This window comes from Salvia hispanica, chromosome 6, assembly GCF_029641045.1.
Source record: "Salvia hispanica isolate PSC_SH4W2 chromosome 6, Shi_PSC_v1, whole genome shotgun sequence".
Classification (NCBI taxonomy): Eukaryota; Viridiplantae; Streptophyta; class Magnoliopsida; order Lamiales; family Lamiaceae; genus Salvia; species Salvia hispanica.
Genome location: NC_142697.1, coordinates 4,420,535 through 4,439,618, shown reverse-complemented (window position 1 = coordinate 4,439,618; position 19,084 = coordinate 4,420,535). Strand labels below are relative to the sequence as shown.

At 37.5% G+C, this 19,084-nt stretch overlaps 1 pseudogene; it reads left to right on the top strand.

Annotated features, from left to right (window-relative positions):
* The first annotated feature begins 1,819 nt into the window (after window positions 1-1,819).
* On the top strand, window positions 1,820-10,420 carry LOC125206132 (uncharacterized; annotated as a pseudogene).
* Window positions 10,421-19,084: the final 8,664 nt, after the last annotated feature.

The window sequence follows — 19,084 nt, the reverse complement described above, 5'->3', positions numbered from 1 at the left end:
AACAACTTAACTTAATGTGCTGAAAATAAATATATTTCTCTATTGCAATTATGCTATTTTGTGTTACATGAACATATAATAACTTGTTCAAAAGTTTGTAAAACATGTCAATGTATAATAAATGAGATCATATAAATTGTTTTAAATTTTGTAGCTCTAGTTTTTTTATAACATGATAGTTGAGTTGAGCATAACTGTTGCAACTATAATGAGTTAAATTCAGGTTAGTGAAGAACTGGACAGTTTTTTTATAACATGATAGTTGAGTTGAGCATAACTGTTGCAACTATAATGAGTTAAATTCAGGTTAGTGAAGAACTGGACAGCCGTAGTTACGTACGTGAATCCGAATAAATTATGAATTACCAATTAATTAATACTCCCTCCGTCCCACAAAAGATGTCACACTTGTGGGACGACACGAGATTTTAGGAGGTTTTGTTTTGTGTGTTAAATGGAGAGAATATATAATTTTTATATTCATGTAAGAGAGAACTTTTTCCAAAAAGGGAAATGTGACATCTTTTATGGAACAAACTAAAAAGGAAAGTGTGACATCTTTTGTGGGACGGAGGGAGTAATATTTTATATTTGAAAATTGTGATTTCGTTACCAATTGGAAAATCGTGATGTAAATTCTTACATTTATTGTGTGTAATTTTTATTCAAAATCTCCCTATATAATTCAAATATGTATGTATTACAAATATATAACTGAAATAAACACTTCTAATTCTTGTGACCGTTTCTATTTTTGGTGTTACTGAAATTATATTGGGATGGAGACATTGGGATTAGTTACGAATTCGAAAAATGTAAGAGTCTCTGGAATGACATCTCTAAATAGGCAAATGTTTCATATCGTGATCAATATGTGCGAAAATGTGATTTTACAAGGAGTCACTATTTTAGCCCCTGAAAATAGTCCCAACACCGATGGAATTCATGTACAATTGTCGATTGGGGTAACTATTTTGAATTCAAAAATTGGCACGGGCGACGACTGCATATCGATAGGGCCGGGCACCACCGATATGTGGATCGAGGGCGTCGGTTGTGGCCACAGTCTCGGCATTAGGTAATTAATTTGTGTTCCAAAATACATCTCCTACAAATTAATTTTTCTTTGTTATTATGAAATTCATCATTGGGAGCCAATGAATTATAATCATATCCACTATTCTGATATTAAAATTCGATAGAGATGAGGGCGGTTGGTCAAGGTGGCCCCCATCGTCTAGTTGTTTAGGACATCTCTCTTTCAAGGAGGCAGCGGGGATTCGAATTCCCCTGGGGGTAGGGTACTACGAAAGGAAGTTAATCATGGATTACCAATAAGCCGATAAAAAAATTTAATGGATTCTTCCTGTAGGAGGCATGTCTTCCATATTTTGCAATTAGGGCTCGTGTTTCCATCATTACAATTTGTCGGCGAATCTGGCGTGTCGCCAGGTTCATTCTGTGGCGAAGCTGGTGAGTCGCCAGCACCTCTCGGTAAGTCCCAGTGCAATCCCGGCGAGTCGTCAGGTTGGTGTCTTCACGAAGCTGGTGAGTCACCAGTTGTGTAGAATTTCTGCATTTCGACACCGGATCCTTCCTTTTGCCATTTAAAGCTCGTTTTCAACCTATTTTTCTACACATTCTTCATAAAGTGATCACAATACCAACATCATAGAGAATAGATATAATCATGTCTCAAAATGCACAAAATCTATCCTCTATCCTAATCTAAAGTGTCAGTTTGGTGAAAAGACCATTTTGCCCTTTTTGGCGGGAAACAGTGAAGCTATTTTATTTACCCTTTTGGTCATTTTGCGAAATGGATAGAATTGTGAGTGGATTCTGACTGTACTGCCTAGAGCTATGTCAAAAATAATTGGACAAAAAATGGTCCAATCAAATGCAAACTTCTTAAAGAAGATTTAAAACATATTTAAATAGATGCACTAGAATCTGCATTTTGTGGACTGATTTTTTGGTTTAATTAGAATCTGCATTTTGTGGACTGATTTTTTGGTTTAATGATTGCAGTATAGCAGGTGTGGCTCTGCTTGGAATCAGACGACGGCTAGCAGGTGAGGTGACGAGGAGATGTCGGTGGTTGCTGCCGGAGCTCACCACAGCTGGCGTGTGAGGGCGGCTGGGCAGCAGTGCGGCGGGTGACGAAGGCAAGGAACGATGGCTGGGTGAGCTATGCAGTGTGGCGGGTGTGGAGGAAGCAAGTGGGCGGCGAATCACAGACGTCGAGGCAAGCGGGCGGCGGCGGCGCATGGAAGGGCGGAAGGAGTAGGGTACCGTTGAAGGGGACTTTAAATTTATCATACTTTAAAGCTGGGTTCTAATTTAGACTTTAAATTTATTGTACTACGTATATTTGTATATATTTTTAAAATCAAATTTAAATTTGTATTAATTGCTTGACTATTTTTTATAACTTTTTGGTATATTGAAATTACTTTTAGATTATAATTATGTATAAAATTTTATTTATATTCAATATTCAATCTCTATCATTTATAAATATACAATCCGGGGCATGTTAGGGTGCTACCACCCCTTAAAATAACACCATACCACCATTCCTAGCCAATCATTTGTACACGTGGACGAATAATAAGCTGCCACGTGGCAAAAAAAAATTAAAAAAAATCTGAAAAACTCGGTCAGCAATTTGCTGGTCTTTATCCAGCAATTTTTCTTGTCCACAATATCCGACACACTATACATCAATCTATATATTGCTGTGTAGTGTTTGTAATATTGTTGTGTAGCGTTTATAATATTGCTGTATAAGCGGTGTCACGGTGTCACTTTAAGAGGGGTTGTCATTTTAACACAAACCTATACAATCCTACTATATATATATATAGGGGAGTGATCAATTGCTAACTCATCATTTAATTGCTAACTACAACTAATTTAAGGCCATAGGATTTTAGAAAACGTGTGGTCTACAATTTGCCACGTGTAATTTTCGTTTTTATTAATAAAATAAAAAAAGATAAAAAAAACGCCAAATTAGGGTTTTAGATGAAAATATCAATTTAGTGTTCCGGAAATATCAACACAATGCTTTGAGAATGTCAACACGATGCTTTAAGAATGTTAACCCATTGCTTATATTGACATTCTATATGTATTATATTGACATATTTTATATAGTCTGTTGACATTTCTGCTTTACGAAAAAATTGAAAAATTTTTGAATTTTTTTTCAAATTTTGACGTCGGAACATATGGATATATGAAATCGTTGGAATCCTTATAAAATTATCTTTAATTTGATATATGTTATATGAATTTAGAGTTTTGGGATTTCTTTTAAAAGTTAGTTATAACTAAACATGTAGTTAATACCCCTATTGATATTTTATGGAATTAATCATATGGCTTTATTGGCGTTTTTTTTTATCGTATTGATATTTCTTGGTTGATGATCTAGGCCCTTAATTTGAATATCTAATGGCTATTATTTAGTTGTAGTTAGCAATTAGGTATTGAGTTAGCAATATAACACTCCCCTATATATATATATATATATATATATATATATATATAGGGGTGCACTATGGTGCCACCATAGATAGGATAACACCATACCACCAATATAGTCCGTTAGATCTCGTCTATGGACGCCTAGGATTAAGTTTCGTGAAAAAACACGGGTTTGCAGTCTACTGTATTAGATATTGCAGTCTACTGCATTAGATATTGTAGTTGTGGTAAACTGCAATATTGTTGTGGTAAGACTGCAATATTCAATGAACAACACAGCAATCTGGTAACGTAAAATTAGAAATTTCCTATTTTACCCCTCCGTGTTTTTACACGTGGCAGCATGACAAGCACACGATTTTCAGATCCAATGGCCTAAAATGGTGGTATGGTGTTACAATAAAGAGGGTTGTCATCTTAGTACATCCCTATATATATATATATATATATATATATATATATATATATATATATATATAGGGAGATGATCAAAACAAGTATGTGTTTAAATCCAGAAATGCAGCCCAAATCTTGGCCCTAGGATTAGATGATCTAATGGTCAATAATTAACCCAAAACACGGAAGGTCATAATTAAGTAGTTTTAGGTCATATTATAAGATTTGGGTTTATGTCATGTTAAGATCATTTTAGGTCATGCTTTGTTAGCATGACCTAAAAATAAACTAACTATGACCTAAAAATGCCTTACGTATGACCGTGTTCTGCATTTCTGTATTTAAATCTGGTCTTTATAGATCAAAACCCTATATATATATATATACCTATTTAAATTCAAACCTAGGTTTAATTTTGTTTCATAATGTATAAGTCTTATCTAAATTCATAGAAAATTTAATGGTATACATCCGTCAGAATTATATGATAACAATCAATACATAAATATATGTAAAAGTGTCCTCGATTTTTTTCATATGATAATACACAATTAAACTTTATATAATTTTTATATTTATATAATAAACTGATTTTGTCTCTTTGTTTTCTACTCACACATATTTTCTTTATTAATGTATCTTATTCTAACTAACTCATACTACTCGTTAATTATTAGTCATAGATCTCTTCTTTGTCAATTATTTTACTCCATTTATATCATAAATCAAATAAATGTAGGAAAAAGAAAAGAAAAGCATCTAGAATCGGATACAAATATAGAAACAAAAGTATATGCCCTCATGTGTAAACCAAAAGCTTTACTTTCCACATGCAAAAGTAAATTATATGAATAATGCAGAAGAAGTCCGTATATCTATATAATAATAGTACGATACAATTCATATATAAGGTTGAAAGAATGATTTGTGAAGAAGGTTTATGATGCTCCATCGAAAGGAGACGCAACAAAATTTCAACAACTGCTTCAACAAGATCCGTATCTTGTTGAAATAGTTTCGTATCCATGTTCGAGAAATCTTCTACGTACACGTAGCAATGCTACGGGGCCAAGTAGCCATCGTTGAAGAGGTGCTCCGGGGCTAGCCCGGATTTCTGACTCCCAAAAATCATCTCCTCTTCACATTGCACTGGAAGAAGGAAACCTTGAAATCGTGAGAAGATTGTTATCAGTAGCCCCGGAGATGTGCTGGTGGCGAGACGAGCAAGGCCTGAACCCAGTTCAAGTTGCAGCCAAGAAAGGGCATGTTGAGATATTGGAAGAGCTGCTTGAAGAGGATCTTTTGTCTGTTATGGAGAGAGTGCACCGCGGTCAAACTGTGCTGCATTTGTGCATGAAACATCGCCAGCTTAGGGCACTGGAGTTTTTGGCGGACAAGTTGCGTGACCTTGTGTATGCCAAAGATGATGATGGAGAGACACTCTTGCATTGGGCTGTTAGGACCCAACAAGTTGAGGTGAGTCACATGTCACAACTCTTCATTCATACTCCCTCTGTCCCAGAAAGATTGTCCCAGTTCATTTTTTGTACCCGTTTGGCAAAAATTATAATAAATAGGTAAAGTTGAAATAGGGTAAAATAAGAGAAAGAATAATGTAGGTAAGACTATTCTCTACATTATTCTCTTTTACTTTACTATCTCTCTACTTTAACTATATATTATTATTTTTGCAAAGCGAGTGTGAAAAAGGAAATGGGACAATCTTTCTAGGACGTTGGGAGTATCAATAATTATAAGAGCCCCTTCAACTTTGGTTGATCCACCAATTCATACATGTTCATTATTAATTGTTGAGTAAAGGTCAATTTTGATCCTAATCATATGACCAGAATATGAATTTAGTCCAAAACATTCACTTTTTTAAAAATAGGTCCATAACAAATGAATCTGTCACCAAAGTACTCCTTTTTTTACGGTTCCGTCAAAAAACTAACGGTCAACGCTAATTGCACAGTTGTGTGACCGTTAGTTTTTGGCAAAATCGTCAAAAAAAACACTCCGACAAGGATTTCATTTGTTATGGACCTGTTTTTCAAAAGTGAATGGTTTGGCCCAAATTCGTATTTTGTTATATGTTAAGGACTAAAATTGTCATTTACTCTTAATTGTTCCACTTTATTTTTACTATTTTTGGTCCACTAACTCATTTTTATTCATGTTTGATTATATACTACTCTCTTCGTCTGCCAATACTTGTCACACCTATTTTTGGTAATGGGTCCCACATTCCAATAACTTGTGACGTTTTATGGTGGACAAAGGGAGTACTACATAAAAGTAGAACTCAATATACCATTAACTTTTTCAATTCAGTTTCCTTTATATTTCTTAAAATCCGAACTGCAGTCAACGACCAATAATCAATAATTAGAATCTCACGCGCAGATGGTCAAGTACTTGGTAGAGATCAATAAATTAGTAGAGAAGAAAGCAAGGAATTCGATGGGCAGAACAGCAGTGGAACTCTTGAAAGAAGAGGAAAGTGAAAGCATTATATCATCACTAATTTCAGGACAAATGTTATTCAGTCCAAAATTTATCGATACTTATCAAAGAAGAGAGAGCAGACCATGGTGGTGATGACCCTGATCACAACCATGGCGTTCCAGGCGGCCGTGAGCCCCCCCAGGTGGGGTGTTGTAGGGATCAGATCACTCGGGATTCGCTAATTACCGGGACCTCTTTATTGATTTATCTCTGAGACGGCTAATCTCAGAAATTACAAGCCAAGTACAACAATAGCTACAAGTTAGCAAAATTACAAAATACACTAAGTACAGAGAGTACAAATCAGGAACCCTAGCTACTAGTCAAGCCTTCAACCAGGCTGGACTCCACAAGCTTGATCCGATTAAACACCTGCACACTAAGTAGAAGTATTAGTAATCAAATGCAAGATCCTTGCGGATCTAAACTGAAATAGCAACAAAGTTCAGAAGATTTAGGATATGGCTCAGGTCGCACACACACGACTTCACAGGGCCAAGGACCTCCTCAATCTTCACCAACAAGTCTCAAGGGAGCACCGCGAAGTAACCGAACCCTAACCCTAGGGATACTCCGACTGCTACTACACAAGAGACCACCTGAGTCACACAGAACTCACAACAACCACAGGGCTCTTCTCTACAACACAAGAACTCTCAAGGAAACCTCCAATCTCTCAAGAATCCAACGAAGAGGTTGGACAAACCCTAGATCTGAGAAGGAATGCTCAAAGACTCACACACTCAGAAACTAAACCGATGATTCTCTCTAGAACCGAGAACCAACGAGGGAAACAGAAGATCGGATGAGATGGTCGGCGATAGGTGCCGGAATCCAAAGAGAGAGAAGAGAGAGAAGCAGAAGCAGCTCACACAAGAGAGAGAGAGAGTCTGGTGTCGAATGAGAGAAAGCAAAGAGTCACCAGACTCTAAACTAACACACCAACAGATCCAACGGCCTTCATCCAAGATCCGAGTGAGGCATCCACGTGGCAGCCATCGGAGCATCCCTCTAAGTTATTGGGACAAAACCAATCATGGGTCACCAATAAACACTTCGGCCTCTGAATTAAATCGGCCCAGCCAACTTAATCAAGCCCAATCACAATTAGAGTCCATCATACTTCACATACTCCACCTTGGACTAAATTGGGTAAATAGAGGAGAGCCACGGTCATGTGTTGCTTTCATCATAGCCTACAAAGCCCACTCAAGACACCAAAGAGTTTTAAAGCTCATTAGTCAAGAGATAAGGCCAGGTTGCCTAATAAGACACCAGATGGCAAGCCAATTTGTCTTATAGGACTTTTACTGCCTTGTGATTTCAACTAAGCCAAGACTTAATGAATCATCAAGGTCTTTCCCCCCGGGACATGCATATGCACATGCTAACCACAATCAAAATGCAGCCTTTTAATGCAAGAAAGCAGTTTCTCCACAGGCAAGCACTTAGTGCCCATGTCTGCAGGGTTTTTATCAGTATGCACTTTATGCAACAAAACCTCACATTTTTCAACAACATCTCTAATGAAATGGAACCTAACATCTATATGTTTAGTTCTATCATGAAAAACAGGATTTTTGCACAATTGAATAGCAGACTGACTATCAGAATAAACAGCAGGAGTATTATGCAAGAATTTGAGTTCAGAGAGAACTCCCTTTAACCAAATAGCCTCCTTCATAGCCTCTGGGATGGCTATATATTCTGACTCAGTAGTGGAGAGGGCAACTATGTGCTGCAATTGTGATTTCCAACTAATACAAAACCTACACACAGTAAACACATAAGAAGTAGTGGACTTTCTCTTGTCCTTGTCATTAGCATAGTTAGAATCAACAAAACCACATAGCTCAACACCATCATCACACTTAGAAAAACACAGACCATACTTGGAAGTATGTTTCAGATACCTAAGCAACCATTTAAGAGCCTCCTAATGCACAGGTCCAGGATTAGACATGTATCTACTTAAGCAAGAAACAGCATAGACAATATCAGGTCTAGTACTAACCATGAGATACATAACAAAACCTATAACATTAGAATAAGGGACCTTCTTCATAGCTTTCACATCAGACTCAGACTTAGGACACAAGTCCTTACTTAGCAAAAAATGAGCAGCTAGAGGAACAGAAGCAGTTTTTGCACCAAGCATATTAAACTTTTCAAGAATTTTTTGCACATAAGGTTCCTGATGAAGAATCAGAGATGAGGACTTCCTATCCCTAAGGATATTGATCCTCAAAATCTTTTTGGCATCACCAAGGTCTTTCATGTCAAAATTATCACAGATAGCAGATTGCACATGTTTAACAGACTTCATGCAAGGACCCATGATAAGCATATCATCCACATACAGCAGCAAGAACACAGACACTTTATCAAGATCTTTCACATACAAACAAACATCAAAGGAGCTCCTAACAAAGCCTAACTTCTGCATGCAAGTATTGAACTTAATATTCCACTGCCTTGGAGATTGTTTAAGACCATACAAAGCTTTCTTAAGTAAACACACATGATTGGGAAAGTTTGGATCCACAAAACCCTCTGGTTGTTTCATGTAAATGGGTTTATCCAAGTCACCATGAAGAAAAGCAGTTTTGACATCCATTTGCTTTAATTCCCAATTAAAATGAGCACATAAGGCAAGCATCACTCTCACAATAGTAAACTTAACCATAGGAGCAAAAATTTATGTATAGTCTGCCCCCTCTTGCTGTGTAAAACCCTTTGCAACCAACCTAGTCAAGCCTTCAACCAGGCTGGACTCCACAAGCTTGATCCGATTAAACACCTGCACACTAAGTAGAAGTATTAGTAATCAAACGCAAGATCCTTGCGGATCTAAACTGAAATAGCAACAAAGTTCAGAAGATTTAGGATATAGCTCAGGTCGCACACACACGACTTCACAGGGCCAAGGACCTCCTCAATCTTCACCAACAAGTCTCAAGGGAGCACCGCGAAGTAACCGAACCCTAACCCTAGGGATACTCCGACTGCTACTACACAAGAGACCACCTGAGTCACACAGAACTCACAACAACCACAGGGCTCTTCTCTACAACACAAGAACTCTCAAGGAAACCTCCAATCTCTCAAGAATCCAACGAAGAGGTTGGACAAACCCTAGATCTGAGAAGGAATGCTCAAAGACTCACACACTCACTCAGAAACTAAACTGATGATTCTCTCTAGAACCGAGAACCAACGAGGGAAACAGAAGATCGGATGAGATGGTCGGCGATAGGTGCCGGAATCCAAAGAGAGAGAAGAGAGAGAAGCAGAAGCAGCTCACACAAGAGAGAGAGAGAGTCTGGTGTCGAATGAGAGAAAGCAAAAAGTCACCAGACTCTAAACTAACACACCAACAGATCCAACGGCCTTCATCCAAGATCCGAGTGAGGCATCCACGTGGCAGCCATCGGAGCATCCCTCTAAGTTATTGGGCCAAAACCAATCATGGGTCACCAATAAACACTTGGGCCTCTGAATTAAATCGGCCCAGCCAACTTAATCAAGCCTAATCACAATTAGAGTCCACCATACTTCACAGGTGTGGCAGGTCGACACGTCATCACACAAAGCCGGGGAAGTCGTGATTGCGACCACTTATCCCAAGATATACAAACACTTGGTACGAGCAAACGCCACAGCTTTTGTTTCGTCCCTCATCACAATCTTCTTGGTCGCGGTTCCATTTCCGATTGGGCCGTCCGCTCTCTTTGTTTTCACCGTCTACGCAATTTGGGTGTCGCTCGCAGCTATTGCGGTCAGCTACGGTGGTTCGGTGCTGGTCAGCGTGCCGAATACGCAAACGCGATCGCTTACCGGAATCATTCATGTGGTCGTGGGCATGTCACTTGGCTTGTTGGGGATTAAAATAGTTTGGAATATTGTGAAGATGTGTTGTAGAAGACTCTTTGGATCGAGATTTGATGAACAGCTCACGAACCTTCGGCGTAGGGTGTTTGGGACACTCGATTCCATTTTGTGTGGTCTCTTTCAACCATGATATGAAGCAATTGAACATTGTGGGCCAAATAATGCTTTATATTTTTACTATTGCTCACATTATTTCTTATAACGTACAACCATATTGTATATTGGTTATGTTCCTTAAGATACAAGTGAATGCCTTTTAGGTTCTTTATTCAAATTCTCTTAGGCTCCTTTTGCTACACAAAATTAGAATTGAATTGGAAGAATTTTAATTTAAATCCAAGTCCTATGTTTGATAAAATGAAGTAATTGATATGCAACTGAATTTGAAGAATCTATGCATACACAAAATAAACAAAATACACACTCCCACACACTTTACACAAAATACACATACTATACACACAGACACACAAAATACTCACTTCGCAAATGCACACTCTACACACGCTATACACACACTACACACATTACAAACACACTATACACACGCTATACACACACTACACACATTACAAACACACTATACACACAATACACACGCCACACATACCATACAAAAAATACACATAACCCACACACTACACACTGCACACAATATACACACACTACACACACAATACACACACAACACATACCAAACACAAAATACACACAATCCACGCACTGCACTCACTATACACAAAATACACACCCTACACACACAACACAATATACACACAATGCTCCCTCCGTCCTTCTCTAAGTCAAACATTTTCCTTTTTAGGATTTCTAAATCTCAATGACATATTTCTAAATATAGAATTACTTTTTCCCTCTTTCTTACTTTATTCTCTTCCTTATACTTACAAAAGAACGCTGCCTAAAATCTCACGCTTAATTATAAAATCTTATCCACAAATGATCGATTTATATTTGTCCACATGCTGTTTTAAAAAGGACCGCATATTATCTGATTGACTTCAAACAAAATTCTACTTGGCTAATTCTGTACTACTTAGCAAAGTAGCGTACCAAGATTTAGTGAAATTATCCAGAGGAATGGGAATTATTTGTTGGGTGCAGTATCTAACGAAATTGAAATGGCAAGTAATTCCTTTCTTCCCAACAAGGAAAAGAATTAAAAGCCATATTTGACTTATAATTGAAGAATTTGTTGTGTCGGAACAAATAAAGAGTAGCTTAATATTTCGTTTATTATCAACTTAGAATATGCATGATTCCTTCATAAAAAAAACTGAGAATATTGTATAACCTATTTAATGGGCATAACGTTCACAACCGAATTACGTTCACAGTGGAATAAAGAAAAGAAATAGGAAACAAATAAAGAGAGAAAACTATAGTAGTATTTAATTATTTCCAACATGTGTAAAACAACAAGCTTTAACAGTTTAGCTTTAAAACCTTATGCAATATTATAATGTAATTGTTGGGTCTCGGTGGTGTACACCCGAACTCCACATTAGTATAATATTGTCCGTTTTGGGCAAAGCCCTCACGGTTTTGCTCTTGGGGTACTCCCCAAAAGGCCTCATAGTCGAGACTGTCACATGGTTACGTAGTCTTGTTCATTCTCCGATGTGGGATATGGTTTGCTCCCTTTCAATCCTCCCCTCAAACCAAGACCACCAGACCACAGACCACATGTCTACCCCATGTTACAGGTCACCTGGTCACAAGGCGGATCCAGAAACTAAATATCGTGGGGTCGAACAAGATAGTAAATATTTAAAATAATAACTTTTTTACCAACATATATTTTAATTTAAATAATTCATGCGAGGTATCTTAAAACAACTTTTCCCACTTTCTTCATCTCGTTACAAGGGAGGCGTTTCTTTTAAATACAGAATTTAAGAAAAAGATGTTTATGTGGAGAAAGAATAAAGTGAGGTGAGATAAATATAAAAGTGGAAATAGAAAATAAAGTAAGCGAGAACAATGTGTCTTGACAAAAAAAAAACATACCTTAGTTGGAACGTACTATTAAAAAAGAATATGAGTCGCTTATGGTAGGATTGGAAAAAAGTAAAGAGAAACAATAGGAGAGAGAATAAAGTAAAAAAGAGAGACAACGTGTTGTTTTTGGCATAAAAGAAAAGCTCCAAAGAGGAATACACTTCACTTATAATGGGATGGTAATTTTTTTATAACACCCCAATTTTTTAAGTATTAAAAAAACCGAATATGAATATTAAGGTTTGAAATTTAAATTATAAAACTAAAATTAAAAGAAATTAAGAAATATTTACTTTATAAGTATGTGTTTAATTTAGATAAGTTGATTTTGATCATATAAAAAAATTCAAAGCCCATTTTACGATTAGGTAACAATTTAAGATATTTAATCTTTAAAATTTAGTCAAATTATGTGGGCATGTATATTGCAGTGTAATTCACGAGTAATTATAGGGAAAAGCAAAAACAATAATGACATCTCCATTATCATTTCTCTCCCTTCGAAAACATAACACGCAAGGACTCTTCTCTTCCCCTCCAACTCCTTCGTTCTCGCAACAGCCTCCCCTTCCGTGATGCTCTGGCTGCCTCACATCGTTCGACACTGCGTGTGGTGGGGGCGGAGTCACGGATGCCGGAGGGTCGGAGGCGGAAGAAAGTAGGTTCCTGGTGGCACTCCGTCGCCGGTGGTGGGGTCGGCCGACCCCGCCCGACCCCACCTGGATCCGCCGCTGCCTGGTCACCACAGGTCTTGGTCGAGACCGTCACATCGGAAAACTTGCAAGCGCAACCACCAAACCCCGAGCCACACAGGCCCAGCCCTGAACCAGGGCTCTGATACAACTATTGGGTCTCGGTGGTGCACACCCGAACTCCATATTAGTATGATATTGTCCGCTTTGGGCAAAGCCCTCACGGTTTTGCTCTTGGGGTACTCCCAAAAAGGCCTCATACTAATGGAGTAGAGGTATCTCATTTATACACTTGCAAATCTTGTTCATTCTCCGATGTGGGATATGATTTGCTACCTTTCAGCAATGATAGTTGATATATCAAGCATCTATCCGTCTAAAACACCAGTTTTTATAAAGGTGTGTTTGAACGCAGATGATACACTCACTTTTACTTGCTACATATTGATGCAGATAATTTATTTAACGCATTCTTATTGATTTTAATAATTTTTTTTTTTGAACAAATTAAATTTTAGTTTATGGTTGTGTCCATGGATGATGCCGACGTTTTTTAGAATGACCGAACATATGAGGAAAACAAAACCTACCGATAGAAAAATTCTAAGTTTCTAAATCCTGTTTATTAAATTTCCAAAAAAGTTGCCATTAACATTAATAATAAGGCCTTTAAAAAATCCTTATGATAACCTTAAGGGGATAGAATTATATATCTATACTCAACTTCTAATCCTAAGAGCATAACTAGTGCAAATAAATTCATTCCATTAAAGGGAAGAATTTGACGCAAACAAAATATGTAAAATTAAATTCAAACTAGAAAACAACTACTCCATCCCCCATTTTTAGTCCACTTTGTGTTAGGCACGAAGTTTTAAGAAATAAAGAAGATGAGTAGAAAATGTTAGTAGAATGTGAGTCTCATTTTTATACTTCATCCGTCCCACTAAATATGCAACATTTGGGAATCGGTACAGGTTTTTATGTAGTGTTGTTTTGTGAGTTAATGGAGAGAGAGTAAAGTAAGAGAGATGAAAAAGTAGAGATAGAGATGTTTCCATTTTAGGAAATGTTTCATTTTTAATGGGACAAACTAAAAAGGAAAACGTTTCATTTCTAATGGGACAGAGGGAGTATATTGGTAGTTGTATAATAAAATATGAGTGGAATGAGTTAGTGGAAGGTGACTCTACCTCTAACATTTAGTAAAAGTGAAAGTGGACAATAAATGGGGGACTGACAAAAAAATGGGGGACCGTGGGTGTAAAAGATAAACTCATACTATAAGTCTTCATCTTTAACGCAAGAGGGCTAACACATGCATCATTCTTCCCTTCTTAAAAAAGACTCGACCTCGAGTCTTGCACAAAAGGTTTATTGATATCACTGTCCTCACCAATTTTTGCAACATGATCAATAAAAAAATCTCCAAACACACAAGGCGTGGTTGAAGTTGTTGAATTTATCTCCACAATGCATCGTTCTCTACAGTACGCCGTCGATGATGTTGTTGAGAGTCATCTTCGTTTGCAGTGGCAGAGCCAATGTAGAACAGTTGTACCCCCAAACAATACTCGTTTAGTATATTTTGACACAAACATTTGTTTACAGTAGTAGTGGCACGGCGGCTGAGTAAAGGTTAAGCCTATGGAGTGGCACAAGGTCGACTCCCAGTATACGCAGTTTGTTTTCTACTTTTTGAATTCAAGTTTTATTCATTTAGAAATCAAATCTTTAACAAATAATTTATGTTAGTAGTTTGTATTATTATTTCTAATCATATATAGAATTAATTTATGTTAGTCGTTTGTATTATTATTTCTAATCATATATAGAATTTCTAAATATTTATCATTTCCTAATATTTGACTATCGTTGTATTATATTTTTCCTTTCACGTTTTTTTTAGTAATGAAACTTTATTCAAATACTTTTTTTCTCTTTCAAAATATTTTATTTATTGTGTATTTCTGTATCTATATTTATATTAGGTATTTACAACTAGTATATAAGATATTCATAATTCACAATTAATACAGGAGCCAAATTTTAAAGCTTTAAACCTCTATAAAAATTGCACCTCCGAATCAAAGTTTCTGGATCCGCCACTGTTCGTTTGGGGGACATCTCCTTGTCCCTTACATGAATGTTACGACCACCAAGTCTACATCTTCGTTAGATCATTTGTGCTTAACCTGGAAGCTGATACCAAATGATGTTGAATCACTCTCGAGAATGACCGAACATATGAGAGAAACGAAATAAACAAATTGGAAACTCAAGTTTCTAAAACCTGTTTGTTAATTTTTTCAAAAAAAAGCTACCATTTACATTGACATTAATTAAGGCCTATATGCAACAAAAAAAGACCTAACTCAACTTCTAATCCTAGTTGGAAACAACTGAAAATAAATCCAACTTTTAACTTTAATGGAATAGAATTTGACACAAACAGAACAGTTGAAATATTTAAGTTCAAAACTAGAAAACCACTGAAAGATATATTCATATTGCAAGTCTTGATCTTTAAGGCAAGAGGGCTCATGTAAAGTACTTTGATTAGTTGGTTTTACATGACTTATGTTGCATATCTTATATAAGCATCACTGTCGTTCGGCGCACGTTTTTTTATATATTTAGCTTAATTTTAATACATTAAAAGTTTTATTGACTATTTTAATTTTAAAAATTCATAAAAACAAACAAAGTTAAACATGCATCGGATTTAGATTGATTTTTATGAATTTTTAAATTAAAAATGTCCGTAACATTTTTAATGTATTTGAATTAAACTAAATATATAAAACAAAATAAATAACGTTAAATGTGCGTCGAGCACGGGTAGTGTTTACATAAGGAGCTCATACAAAATACAGAGTGTGGCATTTCATTTCCCGTACATTATATTGCAATAACTTAACTATAACACTATTGTCAAGATTATATATAATATTTAGTAAAGCATTGAATTACGAATAATTCTGAAAAGAGTAAAGGCCAAAAGAGGTCCCCAACATATGGCCGTTTTATCAATTTGGTCCTTAACATTATCTTTTTGATTATTTGGTCCCTCACAAATGAACTCCGACCTGAATCGGTCCTCCAATTGACGGAACAGTCAATAATAGGCGGTCAACGTCATTTCCGCCGCCAACCTCAGCTTCGGCAACCTTCTAGCAGCCTTCACTCTCCCCCTCTTCAACCTCAGCTTCGGCAACACCTTCAACCTCCCCCCCCCTTCGTCGCCAACTACTCCGCCCCCCTCAACTACACCTGCTGCAATGTCGCCTTCTGATTCTCCGCCTCCGCCAACAACACCCAATCCTACCGCATAACGTTTCCGTCGAGAGTGACGAGGATCTCGCGGTAGACGCCATGGCCGCGCGTGATGTTCAATCTGTTGCTCTTGAGCGCGGCTGACCGCCACCGGTGATTGCGTTTTATGATTTTTCTAGGGATCGAATTGAGCGAGCGGCGGTTTTTGATTAGGGAATTTCGGACGTTGTAGAAGAGGAAGGTGATGTTGACGTTGAATGCGCCGGTGTAGAAATCATCAACAGTGTTCTCTAGCTGTCTAGCATGACGGAGAGGGTCAGTTTGGGGCGACGGAGGAGGGCGGAGAAGCGGGTGACGTCCTTGTTGAAGGACCGGGAGACGCAGTCGGGGGTGGACTAGGGGGTGCTGGTGCGGAGGAGCTCGGCGCCGGCGAGTGACTCGACTTATTTTAACACAATTATACCCGCAAGTGTACGGGGCTAATGTAGGCAAAGAGTATCGTATCCACAGAGACAATCAGTGTTAACCTAATTACCACGAACCGACCTCAACTACTATCTAGATGAATCGGAAAGTTTGGGTTTTCTAAATCTACTTTAAAGCAAGATAAAAACAATTTAAAACAACTAGAGAACTGAAAGCAAATAAGAAAACGAATGTAGATCAAGGATGAGAAGGGTAGAATCCTACGGGATCGATAACAACTATCCTATGCTCAACTAACTTCCTAACCATGCCAACAAAGGGTCTCAAGGGTTATTAAGATATCACTAAGGTAAAACTATATCTTTTCTCAAAGCATATAATTTGTAGATTGCTACCTAGAACCGAAGTCTCCTTCCTAGAACTAAGGCAACAACTCCTAATAGCTCCTAAGATACTTAGCTTCATTCAAAGGCTCAAATCTCTCGATTATATTGGCAAAGACGTCAATTTCTTCTCTTTCAAATTAAACTACTCACTTCTCAGTTGTTGTAGTAAAATCCACATGCATTTATAAGGTGATCAGTCAGATAAATGTATAAGCACAGAAGAAATCAAAAGTAACCACATGAGCCAAGGCATAGAAAAAGGAAATCAATTAAACATAAGAATCATTGTATCTCCCCCGTAGAACTCTACGAAGGATTTAGCTACTCATGTTCATCACAAAAGTCAAAGAAATATTCAAAGAAATAATCAAAAACATTGTTTGAACAAGAATAAAACTAAAAGTAGAAACTCCTAGAATTGGATTGGGCGGATTGGAGGTCTCGTCTTCAATCTTGCGATGAATACTCGTCCTCTGCTCGTTCTTCTCTTCTTCTTAGGTGAAAAAGTAGTATTTTTGGGGTTGAAGGCGTGTAAGTTGTGTTCGGAGGCGTTTCCTAGGCATATATATACCTAGGGTTGACTTTGGGCCCGAAATAAGCTGTCCGACGAAGCTGGCGGGTCGCCAGGTTGGGTGTGCGTCGAAGCTGGCGAGTCGCCAGCTGCTTACGGCGTTTTTTTCGTGGATTGCTGGCGAGTCGCCAGGTTCGTTTGCATGCGAACCTGGCGGGTCGCCAGCTATGTCACTGCTCTGCGCAGTCTTGGTAAAACGGCCATAACTTCTTCTACCGAACTCTGATTGAGACGTTTAAGATATCCACGCGAAGCTCTTTCGAAGATGAAGAGAATGGTATGCATTACATGTGAATCGAACTTCAAAATCTCCAGCTAAGCTGTCTCGAACATTGAGCAGCTGGACATCCACATATTTTGGACATTTTTCTACACATTCTTCACAAAATGGTCAAAATACCAACATAATAGAGAAGTAGCTATAACCATGTCTCAAAGTACACAATATATGATCAAAACCAAGTAAAGCTACCCTCTAAAGTCATGTAAAATCCAAGTGAATCAGCGAGCCAGACGGCGGCGATGCAGTCGGATTGGGTGCCGTTGGCGGAGGCGGGGAATCAGAAGGCGGCGTTGGAGCAGGTGTAGTTGAAGGGGCCGGAGTAGTTGGCGGCGAAGGGGGGGGGGGGAAAGGTTGAAGGTGTTGTCGAAGCTGAGGTTGAAGAGGGGGAGAGTGCAGGCTGCTAGAAGGTTGCCGAAGTTGAGGTTGGCTGCGGAAATGACGTTGACCGCCTATTATTGACGGTTCCGTCAATTGGAGGACTGATTCAGGTCGGAGTTCATTTGTGAGGGACTAAATAATCAAAAAGATAATGTTAAGGACCAAATTGATAAAACGGTCATATGTTTAGGACCACTTTTGGCCTTTTAACTTCTGAAAAACATAATATTCGAATAAAAGAATTGTACACATACAATTAAATAGAAATTATAATGGTGTAAAATTATTTAAGCATTAAATATGACATTAAATTATTACTAATATTTATAATATCTATATTTTTTTATATTGTAGTACTAGTAGTACTATTTATGACCAGCTATATCATCACAATAATTTTGTTATTTACAACAAAATAGAGGTATCCAAGATTTTGTGCGGACGTGTGGTACCCACTTATCCACTATCAATTAAAAATATGTTCAATTCTAGGCGATTAATGTGGAAAACAATTCCACCACGCCATTTTGTTGGTCGTTTAAGATCATCTCCAACCGTATCCTAAAACTTATTTTTGGTGTAGATAATTTCTCCAACTGTACACTAAACTTAAATTCATTTTTAGGTTTTTCAATGGAATAACACCAAATATGGTATTTACTCCAAAATTTTGTTAGAGAAATACTTAAAAATGGTGTAAACTTAAAGATGATGTAAATGGTTGAAGTAAAACTACTTTTTGGTGTGACATATACTCAAAAAT